This window comes from Elgaria multicarinata, chromosome 3 (assembly GCF_023053635.1).
Source record: "Elgaria multicarinata webbii isolate HBS135686 ecotype San Diego chromosome 3, rElgMul1.1.pri, whole genome shotgun sequence".
Taxonomy (NCBI): domain Eukaryota; kingdom Metazoa; phylum Chordata; class Lepidosauria; order Squamata; family Anguidae; genus Elgaria; species Elgaria multicarinata.
The window spans coordinates 167,920,984-167,938,709 of record NC_086173.1 but is presented as its reverse complement, the minus strand read 5'-3'; the positions used below and the strand labels follow the sequence as shown (position 1 = coordinate 167,938,709).

General features: G+C 43.1%; 2 protein-coding genes across 4 annotated transcripts in view; one reads left to right on the top strand and one right to left on the bottom strand.

Annotated features, from left to right (window-relative positions):
* The window catches only part of LOC134396281 (zinc finger protein 420-like), a 918,719-nt gene that overhangs the window by 874,211 nt on the left and 26,782 nt on the right, over positions 1-17,726 (top strand). The gene's annotated exons all lie outside the window — the stretch shown is intronic.
* LOC134396491 (zinc finger protein 345-like) overlaps positions 1-17,726 on the bottom strand; it is a 204,703-nt gene that overhangs the window by 177,741 nt on the left and 9,236 nt on the right. The gene's annotated exons all lie outside the window — the stretch shown is intronic.

The window sequence follows — 17,726 nt, the reverse complement described above, 5'->3', positions numbered from 1 at the left end:
GCAGCCAATATGATTCAGTAGCAGAGTGATTCTTCTTGTTCCAAACAGCCTTCTTCCACCTTCATTCCACCCCTTCTGCCTTACCCTGCGCAGAAGTTACAAGATCCAGCCATCCATCCCTTGACATTTTTAGGACTGTTTTGAACCTTTGCATGTTACACTTGTGTTGAAGGAACACCGCTGGCTGCCTGTTTGCTACAGAGCCAAATTTAAGATTGTTGCTAGTATCTAAAGCCTTCTCCCCTAAAGACCCATTCAGTTCTTGGGATCATCTGAGGTGGTGCCACGTGCCTTTGAGGTCTGCTGCATAATTGCTTAGAGTGGTGTCCACTGTGCAGAATAATCTATCCCCTGAGATGAGACAGGCACCGACAATTCTGTTTAGTGCACATGTTGAAGCCACGTCTGGTCCTTGGACTTGTGGTTGTGCCCTCAGTATTTGCGTCTCCTCCTCCTTGGTTGCACGTCCCTCTTTCAATCTCTTCTCCGTGTCCCTTTTGAGTCTCAGCATCTCAGAGAGCGCCCAGGGCAGCCAAACTGGGTTCTTTCAATGTCCCCCATTTTTTTCCCCTTCTCCTGGGAATAATTTGTGCTTGTGCTTCTCAGTATTTACATTTTCAGGATCTCCCATCCCTTTTGAACTCTTGTTTTCCTTCCTAATTTCTAGCTATGGGATGTGACTCAGCCTTTCTCTTTTTGCAGTTGGCTTCCCTAAAGTCCAATGCCCATGCCAACTAAGCTTTTATTTTTACTTCCATCCATCACTTCTTCTCCATTGGTTACGATTAAGTCCCGGACAGCAGATTCGCCTGTTGCTTCTTTCACCTACTTGAGGGGTAGACTAGTAGAAGACACCTGGATAGCTGAAATTCTCCAAATACTTGTCCGGGAAAGCCGCCAAATGGCTTGACAAAGACAAATGAGCACAGCTGGTATCTTAGCAACAGTGAGTTTATTGCAGTTACAGACTTGGGAAGCAAGTAAAGGGAAAAACAGGCTTGGGAAGTAAAAGCCAAAAGAAAGACGTAGCAGGGCAAAGTGCAGGCTTACAGAGAGGTCAATGTCCGGTCCGAGGTCCAAGGGGCATGGCAAAGCGGAGGCACGGTGATTCAGTCCAAGGTCAAGCACAGCCGACGGTCAGCAAGGTCCAAAGATACAGTCCAGGAGTCACGGGAGCAGGCACGGGCAAAACGTAGTCAAAAGGCAGTCCAAGGTCGCAACAGGATTCCAGAAGTCGTCAGGCGTGGTCACGGGGTCCGGGAGTCAAGGCTGGGTTCAGGAACTCGGTATCTGGAGCAAGGTGCGTGGTCAAGAGATCTCAGAGCCAAAGCTTCCGCCGAAGAACTCAGATAATCTCTGACAATTTGGCAGGGCTCCCGGCTGCTCTTTTATCCTCAGTCAGAGTGCTGAGTCAGAGTTTCGCAGCTTATCTCTGATTGCCTGGCGTTTCTGTTGGAGACGGCTAGACCGGCGTCTGGTGGCCTTCTCCGCCCGGAACTGGCTGAAACCGGGCTTGTCCGTCTCTTCCTCAGATCCCTGCGGCTCCTCCAGAGTCTTTGCCGGCATCAGGCCCTCAGAGCTGGCAGAGGTTCCTGCTGGCCTTGGCTCTTCTCCCTGAGGCTCTGCCACAGCCTCTGCCAGTCTATTCTCACTACCTGAGCCAGGCCCCTCTGCACTGGGTCCAGCCTCTGCCAGCTCCCCCTCATCTCCTGACTCCATTTCCATGCAGGGCATGACATACTCTTCAAATACTTGAAAGGTTGTCCCACAGAGGAGGGCCAGGGTCTCTTCTCGATCGTCCGAGAGTGCAAGACACGGAATAATGGACTCAAGTGACAGGCAGCCAGATTCCAGCTGGACATCAGGAAAAACTTCCTGACTGTTAGAGCAGTCTGACAATGGAACATTTCTATTGTTATAAAAAACAGCTGTTTCCAACTAGTTGTCAAGGTCTCTTTTCCATATCTCTCTCACTTCTTCTTGTATCATGCTAGCCTAGCAGCTTCTGCAGACAACTGCACAAATGTAAGTAAATACTGTTGTTTATTAATGTAACATAGATGATTTGTACCTTATTGTTATACTTTGCATAGATACTCTAATTGGCTGAATGATGATGTATTACATCTTTTTTGTTTGCAATTTGTATGTCTCGTTCTACATACTGTTTTAAAGTTTTTCTTAACTAGATATTATAAATTTTTTAGGTATAGTTACTTCGAAAATGCCTCTAATTGTAAATATTATGATAGAAAGGATTTCTTTGTTTTTTTAGATAAAGCCCTGAGGAAGAATGCAACCACGTTCGAAAAGCGTAGGTACCTGGCACTTTAATAAACCTTTTACTAATAATATTATTGTAGAAGATTACTTGGTTCTATCCTTGCCTTTGGCTATTTTTTACTCCCCTACGGGGTTTTCCTTGCTCTCGCACTTCTCCCAAACTAGAGGCCTTCAAGAGGCAGCTGGACAACCCTCTGTCAGGAATGCTTTAGGGTGGATTCCTGTATTGAGCAGGGGGTTGGACTCAATGGCCTTGCAGGCCCCTTCTAACTCTACTTTTCTATGATTCGATGATCCATTACTACCATGATTTGCCTATGTGAACGCATCCATGTCTTCTGACTGGCTGGGTGGTCTGGACAATACTGCCACAACCATAACAGTCTTGTTTCTCACTCCATCAAGTCCCATAAATGTTGCAAATCAAACTATCCTACATAAACAATGCTTTCTACTATTACAACTATAGCAGGTACTTTTTGTTTCTGATAAGTGCCCACAAGGGGAGCGGAAAGTAACCAGAGCCTGCTCTGATAACTAGCAAATTGCTGAGTCTGAGATGTTGAGGCATTTTGACAAAGGAAGGATGAGCCCTTTCTGTCTGAGTGATATGCAGCTGAGGTCAGGAATGCAAGGATCTCTGATATGTAATTCAGGAAGGAAGTGGGGTGAGGAGGGCAACCAGGATGATCAGGGGTCTGGAAACAAAGCCCTATGAAGAGAGACTGAAAGAACTGGGCATGTTTAGCCTGGAGAAGAGAAGATTGAGGGGAGACATGATAGCACTCTTCAAAGACTTGAAAGGTGGTCACACAGAGGGCCAGGACACGGAATAACGGGCTCAAGTTAAAGGAAGCCAGATTCCAGATGGACATCAGGAAAAACTTCCTGACTGTTAGAGCGGTATGACAATGGAATTAGTTGCCTGGTGAGGTTGTGGGCTCTCCCACACTAGAGGCCTTCAAGAGGCAGCTGGACAACCATCTGTCAGGGATGCTTTAGGGTGGATTCCTGCATTGAGTAGGGGGTTTGACTTGATGGCTTTGTAGGCCCCTTCCAACTCTGCTATTCTATGATTCTATAAGGGGGAGTGCAACCCTGCTAATGTTAACCCTGCTAACATCAACCATAGTATCGTCTTAGATCGATGGTCTCTGGGTGGTTTACATGGCTTCTCCACTTTTGGAAAGGGCGAAGTTGAGCTGTACATCACCATCCACAATATCAGAGTCCATTAGCTGTCAGTGCCACCTCCTCCTACTCCCTAATGCAGGATTCCTGCATTGAGCAGGGGGTTGGACTCGATGGCCTTATAGGCCCCTTCCAACTCTGCTATTCTATGATTCTATGAGTCACAGCAGAGCTGATTGAGGTTCATAGAATTGCATAATAGTAGAGTTGGAAGGGGCCTATAAGGCCATTGAGTCCACCCCCCTCAATTCAGGGATCCAACTTAAAGCATTGAGCAGGGGGTTGGACTCAATGGTCTTATAGGCCCCTTCCAACTCTGCTATTCTATGATTCATCCCTGACAGATGGTTGTCCAGCTGCCTCTTGAAGGCCTCTAGCATGGGAGAGCCCACCACCTCCCTAGGTAACTGGTTCCATTGTCATACTGCTCTAACAGTGAGGACGTTTTTCCGGATGTCCAGCTGGAATCTGGCTTTCTGTCGCTTGAGCCCGTTATTCCATGTCCTATTATTATTATTATTATTATTATTATTATTATTATTTATTTATATAGCACCATCAGTGTACATGGTGCTGTACAGAGTAAAACAGTAAATAGCAAGACCCTGCCGCATAGGCTTACAATCTAATAAAATCATAGTAAAACAATAAGGAGGGGAAGAGAATGCAAACAGGTACAGGGTAGGGTAAGCAGGCACAGGGTAGGGTAAAACTAACAGTAGAAAGTAACAGTAGAAGTCTGCACAACATCAAGTTTTAAAAGCTTTAGGAAAAAGAAAAGTTTTTAGTTGAGCTTTAAAAGCTGCGGTTGAACTTGTAGTTCTCAAATGTTCTGGAAGAGCGTTCCAGGCGTAAGGGGCAGCAGAAGAGAATGGACGAAGCCGAGCAAGGGAAGTAGAGGCCCTTGGGCAGGCGAGAAACATGGCATCAGAGGAGCGAAGAGCACGAGCGGGGCAATAGTGTGAGATGAGAGAGGAGAGATAGGAAGGAGCTAGACCGTGAAAAGCTTTGAAGGTTAACAGGAGAAGTTTATATTGGATTCTGAAGTGAATTGGAAGCCAATGAAGAGATTTCAGAAGCGGAGTAACATGGTCGGAGCGGCGAGCCAAGAAGATGATCTTTGCGGCAGAGTGGTGAACAGAAACCAGCGGACTGATGTGAGAAGAAGGAAGGCCAGAGAGAAGAAGGTAGCAGTAGTCCAACCGTGAAATAACCAGCGCATGAACAAGCGTTTTGGCAGAAGAGACAGACAAAAATGATCGAATCCTGGCAATATTATACAGGAAAAATCGACAAGATTTAGCTACTGCCTCAATATGAGGAATAAAGGAGAGCGAGGAGTCGAATATAAAGCCAAGGCTACGAGCTTCCTTGACCGGAGTAAGCGTAACATTATTGACAGTAAGAGAGAACGAGAGATGAGGAGAAGGTTTAGGAGGAAAAACAAGCAATTCAGTCTTTGCCATGTTAAGTTTCAAGCGACGATGAAGCAGCCAAGCTGAGATATCTGAAAGACATGCCGAGATACGATCGTGAACATCAGGAGAAAGTTCCGGAGATGACAGATATAGTTGTGTATCATCGGCGTACAGATGATATTGGAGGCCATGAGATTGAATAAGCTTGCCCAAGGGCAACATGTATAAGGAAAACAACAACGGGCCAAGCACCGAGCCTTGCGGAACCCCTACTGAAAGGGAAAAGGAGGAAGACGAGCTGCCATTAGTCAACACGCTGAAAGAGCGACCCGCTAGATAGGAGGCAAACCAGTTATAGACAGAGCCACAAAATCCAAGGTCATGAAGGGAATCTAAGAGAAGATCATGATCAACCGTGTCAAAGGCTGCAGTTAGATCAAGGAGAATAAGAACGGAATAATGGCCTTTAGACTTGGCAGTAAGGAGATCATTGGTGATCTTAGTAAGGGCTGTTTCGGTGGAATGCAGAGGACGGAATCCAGATTGAAATGGATCCAAAGCAGAGTTACTAGAAAGAAAGTCAAGACAGCGAGAGTAGACCGCACGCTCCAGGATCTTTGAAACAAACGGCAACAAAGAGACAGGTCGGTAGTTAGACAGAGATAGCCTATCAAGAGTAGGTTTCTTGAGAATGTCCTGCACTAAGAGGATCGAGAAGAGATCCTGGCCCTACTCTGTGGGACAACCTTCCAAGTATTTGAAGAGTGCTATCTGGCTTTTCTCAATTTTATTGATCTGGGAGGTGTGGGGGCTGAGTGTCAGTGGTTTTGAGGTGCTTGTGTACTTTCTCATGGGAAACAGGACTTTAGAATTCACCTATTCCTTTGGAACAAGGTCTGTCTTTCAGTGGTGGTATTCCAACAGGTCTCAGTGATGCAATGAAACGATTGGGTTGTTGGCTGAAATACACCCAGAGGAAAAAATTCTGGAGACGTGAGGAAACATTGATTAAAAGCCCATTTATGGACTTCTTCTATGGCAGTGATGGCTCAAACAAATCTTACATTGGTGCCATGATTGCACCTGCATAATATTGAAGATATTAGTGATATTTCAGGTGAATAATGGTCTCTGTGGAGTATGGCATATCCAGAACCCTGGGGATAATCGTCATTTTGAAATAGAGGTCTGTTAAAAGCAATACTACAACCCAGAGAGATGGTCTAGGAGGATGACATGACAGAGGGCTTCCAAAGCAACTGTGACATTGAAAAGAACCATTAGGGGTTGAACTACTTTTCAGTTCCCAGTTAAGTAATCAGTTTGGACAGACTAGCAGATTTTAAACGCTTTTTGGATTTACAGCATTTTATGTTGTTTAGTTATGGTTTGAGCTACTTTGAGTTATGTGAAAGTGTTGTTTGCCACTCCAGTGGTCAGTTGCATTGATAATTAAAGGATATTTCATATTTTCGGGAGGATCTGTCTCCACTTTTTATCCTGGCAATTAATTCAGCAAACCTTTTTTTTTTTTTAAAGAGTTCTATTTTTATTCTTTCAGGTGATTGTAGGAAGAGCAAGAAAAAACGAGTACGCCAGAGAAGCAAAACTGATGCTGAAGAGAAGCAGAGAATCAAGTCCATTTCTTTCAAAGGGTCAGACGTCCGTGGCATTCCAATACTAGGAGAACTTTCTGAACAGCATAATAGGCATATGCACAGTGGGAAGAAACAACGGAAAAGTTCAGAGTGTGTAAAGACTCAGCAGATACGCCTTCGCAAACGTCAAAGATTTTATACAGGGGAGAAAAGGTTTCAGTGCTTGGAGTGTGAGAAACAGTTCAATTTCCACTCAGAACTTACCTTGCATAAAACTTAAGTTGCATCAAAGCACTCACACTGGCGAGAAGCCCTTCAAATGCTCAGAATGTGGACGGGGTTTCACTCTCAGCACAAGGCTTAAAAACCATCAGAGAATCCACACGGGAAAGGCTCTATCAATGCTCTGAGTGTGGGAAGGGTTTCACTGTGACCAGCCATCTTAAGCAAGATCAAAAGAATTCACACAGGCAAGAGGCCCTATGAATGCTTAGAGTGCAGAAAGAGCTTTGCTCACACCTTAAAAAACGTCAGAGAATCCACACAAAGCAGACGCCATAAAAGTGCTCAGAGTGTGGACAGCAATTCAATCAGAGATTGTACCTTGCCTCAGATCAAATGATCCATACAGGTGAGAAGAGTTACGAATGCCCTTCGTTGCCTGTTCTGGGTGGGGTGCACTCCCTGTGAAAGATCAGGTTTGTCATTTTGGTTTGTAGTTTGTAGTAGGGGTGTGCACAGACCCCCCCGCTCTGCTTCACTTACGGATCTGCCATTTTCGGAGCGGGCCGCTCCGCCCTGCTCCCACTCCGCCTGTGCCCACTCTGCCCCGCTCGGAGCTCCGGATCCGGATCAGAGCTCCGGACCGAGGACGGAGGCAGGTAAGGGAGAGGAGGGCGGGGGGTTATTGGGCCCTGCCGCCATCGCCGCCCATGCGGCGACGGCAGCAGAGCCCGGTAAGGGACCAACGGGGAGGGGGGCCTTACCTGCCTCCGTCCGCGGGTCCATCGCCGTCTTCAATTGAGCCTGTGGTTCCAGCAGGAAGTCTGGGCCGCAAGTGCGGCCCAGATTTCCTGCTGCAACCACGGGCTCAATTGAAGACGGCGATGGACCCGCGGACGGAGGCAGGTAAGGGAGAGGAGGGCGGGGGGGGGTTTACTGGGCCCTGCCGCTGTCGCCGTATGGGCGACAGCGGCAGGGCCTGGTAAACCCCACTTACCTTTCCAGCGGAGCTCCGGATCGAGGCGAAGGATCCGCCTTCACCTCGATCCTCTTCGCCATGCTCCGCCGGCCCCCCAATCCTCTTCGCCTCCGCCTTAAGGGCAGGCGAAGCCCCCCGCTCCGCTACTGCTTCTACACTCCTAATTGGAGCGGAGCACATGCCTAGTTTGTAGCTCATTATGGCCCTGTTCAGAAGACATCTCAAACCATAGCTTCAACAATGGTGGTTAAACCAGAAAGCCGGGCTGTGTTCAGAAGACACTTTAGGGGGCGGAGCCAGCATGCCAATGGCGAAGTAGGAGAATTTGTTCCTGCCGGTCGGTAGGTTTTGAATAAGTCTTATCATCTAAAGTATCAGGGCTGGAAATGGTGAAGAACGGTGATTAAAGTGTTGGAAGCTTTGAGCTGCAGACGGGGTTTTAAAGAACCATGCATTTTGCTGTGTAAAGAGTGTGTATTTAAAAGCAAAGAGAGGGGGGCTAGAGCAGAGGAAGTTTCTTTAAGAACTTCAAAGAGCGATCTCATAAGAATTCTCCCAGACGGAGTGCTTATCTCAAAGGGAATTTTAATTGTAGAAGCCAGCGTCGGGAGAGACTGATTAATAGCCACCCCTCCTTCAGCAAGCAGTAAATACTGTTAAACACGGCAATAAACCCCTTATGAGCTCGCTGATTGACTGAGTTAAAAGCGAAACTAACTAATACCAGCCGTAGTCGCGACTATATGCCACCCAAAAAGCAAACTGAGGTCAAACCAAGGTGGGTTTCCCACGCTTCAAACAATACGATTAAGAGATTACAAAGAGTAGCTGATTCAGAGACAGAAGGGGAAGATATTCAAAAAGACAAACAAGAAGAATCCACAACAGCAACGAAAGAGCTTAAGATGGCTGCCAAAGTTGGCTCAGAGCCAGCAGAGCAGGGAGAGATGCTGTTGCAAATCTCAGCTCTGCTGAAAGGGCTAAAAGATGGCTACCAGCAGGAGGGCCTTCTCTGCTGTGGCACCCTGGCTGTGGAATGAGCTCCCTAAGGAGGTTCGCTTGGCACCTACATTATATGCTTTTAGACGCCAGGTGAAGACCTTTTTATTCTCCCAGCATTTTAACAATCTATAAATTTTAAATAACATGGTTTTAAATTTGTAATTTTGCATTGCTGCTGTTTTTATCTGGTTGAGCTTTTATATTGTATTTTATATTATGGTTTTATACTGTTGTTTTATACTTTGAATGGTTTTAATTTTTGTGAACCGCCCAGAGAGCTCCGGCTATTGGGCGGTATAGAAATGTAATAAATAAATAAATAAATAAATAAAAGATTAGATATTTATGAAAATTGAAACGGAAGTTGGCAAAACTAACAAGAGGGTGGATGATTTGTCTGCTGAAATGGCTATAAGAGACAAGCAATTAGGCTTTTTGAAGACAGAGGTGGACCAGATGAAAAATCAATTTAAAGAATTTAAAAAGACCCAAGATGAGCAAGAGGTGAAATTTAACGATTATGACAAGAGGCTGATCTCCTTGGATGACAATTCACGAAGAGCAAATCTGTGCGTTCGCAATATGGTGGAAAAGAAAGGGGAGGACCTCAGGAACAACCTCCTAAGCTGGTTTAAAGAACTAGTCCCAACCCTGCAACTAAGTGAAGAAGATGTGGAGCGCGTACACAGGGTTGGTGGCTTCAGAAGCGGCTCAACTCCCAGAGTTGTTTTGGTGAAATTCTCAAGCTATTACAAGAAAGAGCAACTGATGAGGGAGTTAAGAGCATTGGGAGAGCTGAAGTTCCAGGGAGCAATAGTGCAGGTCTTCAATGATCTGTGCCAACAAACTTTGGATTGGAGACGCAGTGTCAAGTCTATAACAGGGGAATTGAAGAAGAGGAAAATCCCCTATGCATGGGGATATCCGATTTTTCTGCGTTTCTCATATAAGGGGGGAAATCATAAGGTTTTCTCCTTTCAGCAAGGCATGGAGCTTCTGGAGAGCTTAGGTTTGGGTCCTCAAGGAGAAGCTGGTGGTGACGCAAAGAGTGATGATGAAGAAGAAAGAGGTGCAGTAGGGGGAGTGGTGTAAAGTGGATAATATAGGGATGATAAGAAGTATAATCATATTAGATCCTGCTGGCTCTGGGTTCCTGGCTGCCTTCCCCCCCCCAAGGGTAAAATAATGGCCGGAGTGTTAGACTCCCGGAGATATATTGGGGGGAAAAGAGATGGGAGGGAAAGGGGAAGTGGGGTGGGAGGGAAGGGTATGTGTGGGTTGTTGTATTTTTATGTATGTAAGTTAAGTTTTCAACACGTTCGGGATCGAAAAGAAGTTCAAAGAACTGCTGAATAGGGATAAGAAGATAAGAATCTCAACACTCAATGTTAAAGGTCTGGGGGCGGTCGTGAAAAGGAGGAGGATTGAACAATTGTTAAATAGGGATGGTTCTGACATAATTTTTCTGCAGGAAACTCATCAATCTAATGAAAAGACCAATGCTATCCGCTTGAGATGGCCAGTATTTTATGAAGTGTCGTTGGGGACATCAAAAAAAAATGGAGTGGCCATCTTGATTTAAAAAAAAAGTGGGTTTATGTTGGAAAATATTAAAAAAGATGAGAATGGGAGATATCTCATGATTAAGGGTCAAATGGAAGGGAAAACGTATACTTTGATCAATATGTATGCTCCAAATAATAAACAAAAAGAATTTTATGAGGCGGTATTAAGAGAGATTGAAGAATTCAAGGAGGGGTATGTCATTTTGGCTGGAGACTTTAATATGGTTATGGACAATAGACTAGACAGGTCAAATCCCTCTGAGATAGAAAAGAGAAACAATATCACTATGTTAAACAAATTAATTAAAGAAAAGGATTTTGTTGATTGTTGGAGAGTTCTTAGAGGGGCAGACCCAGGATTTACGTTTTATTCTCCAGTCCATCATACATATTCTAGGATTGATCATATTTTTGTATCTAGAGATTTTTTAACTAAGATATGTAAAATGGAACTGGGGATAATCAAGGTAACAGATCATGCATTGGTAAGCTTAGTTTTTGCAGTTAATAAGGATTACAAAGAAGTATTAAGGTGGAGACTGAATACTAAGATATTTAAGCACGATAAAGTAATTGAGAAAATGCAGAAGGAACTGTCAGAAACATGGGAAATAAATGAGAAGGGGGGAACAAGAACTGCAGTGGTCTGGGATACCATGAAGGCAGTGTTTAGGGGGAATTGTATTAGGGAAACATGTAATCTAAAAAGACAACAGGAGGCAAGGCAGGTTACTTTAGAGAAAGACATAATAAAGTTGGAAAAAGAACTTTGGCAAACTAAGAATAAATATAAATTAATAGAATTACAGGCAAAAAAAGGAATTAGAAAATATTAATTTAGAAGAGGTTCAGAGGAATTTAATTTATATTGTAAGCCTATGCGGCAGGGTCTTGCTATTTACTGTGTTATCTGTACAGCACCATGCACATTGATGGTGCTATATAAATAAATAAATAATAATAATAATAATAATAATAATAATAAGGGAATATTTTCAAAATAGTAACAGGAACTCGAAGATGCTTGCCAAGCTCACACAAAAGGAAAAAGCTAAAAATGGGATAGGGGCAGTAAAAGATAAGCAGGGTAATTATTGTCACATGATGAAGGATAAAATAAAAAATTTTCAGCAATTTTTTTAAGATTTATATAAGGAAAGAGATACTCAAACGAAGAGGAAGGAAGAATATGTGGGTAAATTTTTGAAAAAAGGATTAGAAAAAGAGCATAAGGAAATAATGGACAATAACATACTGCAAAGTGAAATAGAGGAGGTCATAGACCAGCTTAAAGTAGGGAAATCACCGGGGGTAGATGGTCTAGGACCAGAGTTTTATAAAAAATTTAAAACATTAATAGTCCCAAAGTTGTTGAAATTATATAACGCAATAATGGAAGGGGAGAAGATTCCAGAGTCATGGGAGCATTCCATAATAATTTTAATTCCGAAACCGGATAAGGATTTGACTCTCCCTGATTCATATAGACCAATTTCGTTAATAAATGAAGATGCTAAAAAATTTTCAACTATTTTGGCTAAAAGGTTAAATAAATTTATAGCTAATTATGTAGGGGAAGACCAATGCGGTTTTATAGCAGGCAGACAGATGCACACATTAATAGGGAGAGTCTTGAATGTAATACAGGGGATAAAAAAGTCAAGGAATAAGGCGGGTATTTTAGCGTTAGACATTTTTAAGGCTTTTGATTGTGTGAGTTGGCAAACTTTAAAGTTGGTTTTAAATAAAATGGGATTTGGTAATAAATTCAGAGCAATAATAGAGCAGTTATACTCTAAAAACACAGCCGTAGTGGTAGTAAACGACGGAATAACGGATAAGATACGACTAGCCAGAGGGACAAGACAAGGATGCCCACTCTCACCAGTCCTGTTTGTATTGGTGATGGAATTGTTGGCAAACGCAATAAGAGAAGATGGGAAGATAGAGGGGATAGGTAGTAGAAATAAAATTAAGTTGAATATGTTTGCAGATGACACATTGATGACTATTAGAGATCCGATAAGTAAAATGGAAAGAATTAAACAGCAGTTAAAAGAATTTGAAGAAGTTACGGGGTTAGGAATAAATTGGGCAAAATCCGAATTGATGTTATTTAATTATACTAAAAAGGAAGAAAAGGAATGGGAAGGGAAGGCTTCAGTTTTGAAAAGCAAAGAAAAAATTAAATATTTGGGTATTAAGATTACTAAAAATTTAGAAGATCTGGAAAGTGAGAATTTAAATGGACTGAAAAAAGAGATAGTAGAAAAGTTAAAGAAGTATAAGAAACTGAATCTTTCTTGGTTTGGAAGAATAGCTTTAATAAAGATGAAAATTTTACCTAAGATCAATTTTTTTTTAGGATGTTACCAATAAGAATTTCAGAGTCAGAGTTAAAAAGTTGGCAGAATCTTATAAACAACTACTGCAATGCTGAGAAGAAATCAAGAATTAATAAAAGTAAATGGTATATAAATCAAAAGAAGGGTGGATTGGGTCTCCCGAACCTTGAGTACTATTACATAGCAAATAGGTTAAGACATATTGTTGAAGCAATTTTAGGGGTGGGGACTTAGAATGGATGGAGGAAAATACATTAGGTAATATTGAGCTAAACTTGCAGAATGTATTTTTTAAGGAAAAAGGGAAGGGTAATTGGCTTAACGAAATAGATAATCACTTTTTGAAGTTCCATTGGGAACTTTGGAATAAATACAAAAAGGAATTGCTTTCAAGTAATTCCTCCTTAACACCGGTGATAATGCTAAAGAAATTTCCTGAAAATTTAAAGAATAGATTAAGTAAAGTTTTAAAAGAAAAAAACAAAATGAAATTAAGAGAATGGTTAAAGGGGATGAACACAAGAGAGAGGTTGGAAGATGTTTTAAAAGATTTGAAATTAACATGGTTAAACTATGGGCAATTGGAACAATGGACTAAAAACTGGGTAAGAGAAAATGGAGAGTGTGGGGAGAGGATGAAATTTGAGGAATTAATTGAAAAAAAAGAAATTGATAAGGGACAAAATATAGGGATAAAAGGGTTAATGAGTCAACTATATATTATAGTTATGAGAAAGGAGTGTTGGATAGTATATATTAGATTGTAAGCCTATGCGGCAGGGTCTTGCTATTTACTGTGTTATCTGTACAGCACCATGTACATTGATGGTGCTATATAAATAAATAATAATAATAATAATATCGGGAAAGTGGTTTGGGAGACTGATTTGAAGATACAAATAGGATAGCAGAGATGGGAAGGACTATGGAGACAGAGAATGTTGAGAAATATGTCAGTAAGAATAAAGGAGAATTGCTATAAACTTGTATGGAGGTGGTATTTAACTCCGGTTAGATTAAATAAGATTAATAATCAGCTTTCAGCAGATTGTTGGAGGGGTTGTGGTGAAAAAGGAACGTATTTACATATGTGGTGGGACTGTAAACATGTGCAAAAGTTGTGGAAGATGGGTTTTTTTGAGATTGAGCAGATAGTGGGATTTAAAGTAGAGGTCACACCAAGGATTGCACTACTCTCACCACAAGAAGAACTTAAATGTAATAAAGAAACGAAAGAGCTAATAATGAACTTGCTGACGGCTGCGAGGCTGATTGTAGCCAGGAACTGGAAGATGCAAGGAGACTATTGTATTGAAGAATGGTATAAAGAAGTGTGGGACATTGCTATAAATGATAAATTGACATGTAATATTAAAATGAAAAAAGGTATAGTAAAAACGAATGATTTTGAGGGTATGTGGAAAAAGTTCCTGGAGTTTGTGTTCTCTAAAGGAAGTGGGAAACCACCAACAGAAGAAACTATGAGTTTTTGGAAACAGGAATGAGATCCCGAGGTGGGGGGAGCACTGTTATGTTTAGTACAAATATGTTTAATAGGCAAAATTTGAATATATGATATTAAGGTAATTTTATGTTTATGTATCAAGTGATTTTTTATTTGATGTTTTGTCGTTGTTGTATATTGTTTAATAAAATTAAAAAAAAACAAAAAACGAGACACTTTAAACCACGGCTCTAACCATGGTGAATAAAGAAAAAATTCACCATGGTTAAAGCCATGGTTTAAGGTGTCTTCTGAACACAGCCCGGCTTTCTGGCTTAACCACCATGGTAAAAGCCATGGATCAAGGTGTCTTCTGAACACAGCCCGGCTTTCTGGCTTAGCCACCATGGTTAAAGTCATGGTTTAAGGTGTCTTCTGAACACAGCCAGGCTTTCTGGCTTAGCCGCCATGGTTAAAGCCATGGATCAAGGTGTCTTCTGAACGGGCCCAATGTGGACAGAGTTTCTATCAAGAGTGTGAGTCCTAAAGTACTTCAAACATCCACACAGGCGAGATGCCCTAGAGTGCGGAAGGAGCTTTGCTCGCAGTACATATCTTAAATCGCATGAAAGAATTCACAGAGGGGAGAAGCCCTATAAGGGCTCAGAGGGTGGAAAGCGATACCCAGCTTCACATTTTCTTCAGCAAGGAAGGCACTGCTCAAAAAGCCCGAGGGTGTGGAAGAAGCCACAGTTCGGCATTATGGATTCTTTAGTGGCCATTTGTTTAGCAGCGCATGAAGGAAAGGCAGCAAGAGTCAGTTGCACCAATGCCAGCTATGCCACCAAAGAGGCAAATCGGGCAGGACTCATTGGAGCAAGATTGCTATAGGGCAGCGCTGCCCTGCCCTGCCCCATGCCAGGCTATGACCCTTACCTTGAACAAGAACAGCATGAAATCATCAATGAGAAAGCAGCTGGAGAAACACTGGGGGAGCATTGGTAGAGTCTCTTGCCACTGTGTTCATCCACTCCGTGGGAACTCCTGCGTGAGCCTAAAGCACCCGCCCCCCGCCCAGTGAGAAAGCCACAGGAATCCTCCCCCTAGCAGCAACAATGCACTCTGAAATGTTTAAGTGTTAGTCCTGTGTCTCGAGGTTAATAAAGGTTACCTGTCCAAAGATGCTCTCCACATTTGTTAATTTCAGAAAGGGACATGCCCCAAAGGGGTGGGGGCACTTACCTGGGCCAGCCGACACGTTTCCATCTGCCCACCAGTAAACTACAGGGGGTGGCAGGGCTCAAGCCCCCAGGGGGATTTCGCAACATCAGTAAGCTCACAGCCAGGCTGGCAGATTCCTCAGGTCCGTCTCCAGGTGTCTGTGTTTGGGGGTCAGTCTCCATGACCTCCAAGCAAACCCTGTGCCCTCATCAGCTGCCCAGCAGATCCCTTTGCAAGACAAAAGCTGCTCTCCTTTGGTGTGTCAGGTTCAGCCTTCCCCAGATTCATTTCTTCCTACCCCTTCAGGCCTTGTAGGACAAAAGGTTGCCCGTTCAGGATTTACAGTGTGTGTGAGAGGGGGCTGCCTTTTAAATATGGGGCTCACTGGGTCTTAATTATAAAGAATCTCCCTAAGTTTATTTATTTATTACATTTATAACCCACCTTTTTTCCTCCTTAAGGAACCCAAAGCTGCATACATAATCCTGTCCATTTTATCCTCACAACAACAACCCTGTGAGGTGGGCTGGGCTGAGAGGCTGTGACTGGCCCTAAGTCACCCAGTGGGTTTCCATGGCCGAGTGGGGACTCGAACCCGGATCTCCGGACTCCCAGTACGGCACCTTAGCCGCTACACCACACTGGTGTAGTGGTGTAATGAGTTGTAAAGCATATTACAAGTCAGGCATTTTCAGAGGAAGCACAGGAAGAGGGTCTGGAGGGCTTGTGATGTTATTGCACTGGGTCATGGGAAAACCAGCTTGGAAGGTATATTGCATAGGGTGATGGATGGTGGGGTAGTGTGTAAACTATCACAATATTATAATTGAAATGTCATATTTTTGTTGAGCGCTTGTTTTAATATGGCTTTGAACACTGTAGGATGATTTCCAGAAATCAAAAGAAATACATGCATGTAAACAAATAAGCCTAGACCCCGCTTTCCCAAGGTCAGATGCAATTCCCCTCCTCCCCAAATTGAGAAGTCAATGCTCCTCTACCACACTCTTATTACAGTTCCAATCTATTCTCAAGGATGCATTAAGGTGGATTCCTGCACTGAGCAGGGGGTTGGTCTTGATGGCATTAAAGGCCCCTTCCAGCACTATGATTCTATGCTGTTCTATGGATCTCTCTTCCCAATCTAGTTCAGGAGTCCAGAACCTGGAAAAAAAGCTCTATGAAGAGAGACTAAAAGAACTGGGCATGTTTAGCCTGCAGAAGAGAAGATTGAGGGGAGACATGAGAGCACTCTTCAAATACTTAAAAGTTTGTCACACAGAGGAGGGCCAGGATCTCTTCTCGATCCTCCCAGAGTGCAGGACACAGAATAATGGGCTCAAGTTACAGGAAGCCAGATTCCAGCTGGACATCAGGGAAAACGTCTTGACTGTTAGAGCAGTGCAACAATGGAATCAGTGACCGAGGGAGGTCGTGGGCTCTCTCACACTAGAGGCCTTCAAGAGGCAGCTGGACAACCATCTGTCAGGGATGCTTTAGGGTGGATTCCTACATTGAGCAGTGGGTTGGACTCGATGGCCTTGTAGGCCTCTTCCAACTCTACTATTCTATGCTTCGATGATCTTCAAAGTCCCACTCCTTGGCTCTACCCACAAACCAAATAAACACAGTTTTTTGGGGTAAACAAGTTGCATTGCATTTCAAATAATTACAAGTTTTGTAAATCTGTAACATGAGGAATAAATATTTGATTTTTTAAAACAAAGCCAATCATAATAAAAATGCACAAACACTAAACAACTGAGCTTCTGGGTGTGGGTGGCCCTTCCCTCTCCCCAACCTCTGGTCCATAGCAAACATGGTTGTGGGGAAGGCTGGGAAGAGAAAGCTGCGGTCAGCTCAGTTTGCCTTTGTGAATGAAACTCCTGTCCATGGCATACAGTTCAGGGGGTGCATTTTTTTTGTTTTATTTGTAATATTTATATACCACTCCCCATTCAAAATTTTGGTGTGGTGAACAATATAAAACGAAATAAAAACAATAAAAACGCATTGAAATAGTTTTTTTTTAATAATAAAGACAAGCAAAATGCAAAGTGAACCATGGCTGGTCATCAAGGGAAGGCGTCCTGGAATGACTGAAGGAATACAAAGTTGGTGCCTGCCTGACCTCCAGAGGCAGGGGATTCCCCAGGAGGGGGGCCACCACGCTGAAGGCTCTGCCCTTGGCGGGCTCCAATCGGAAGATGGGTCCATGTGGAACCACCAGGAGCATGGACAGCTCAACAAAAATGTCCACCCAGTGTGCGGCCGATGTAAAGAATGCAGATTCCATGTTAGGCATGATAAGAAAAGGAATTGAGAATAAAACGGCCAGTATCATACTGCCTTGATGCAAATCTTATTTAATCAATTATGCGAACTACAAGTTCAATCGCAGCTTTTAAAGCTCAGCTAAAAACTTTTCTTTTTTCTAAAGCTTTTAAAACTTGATTTT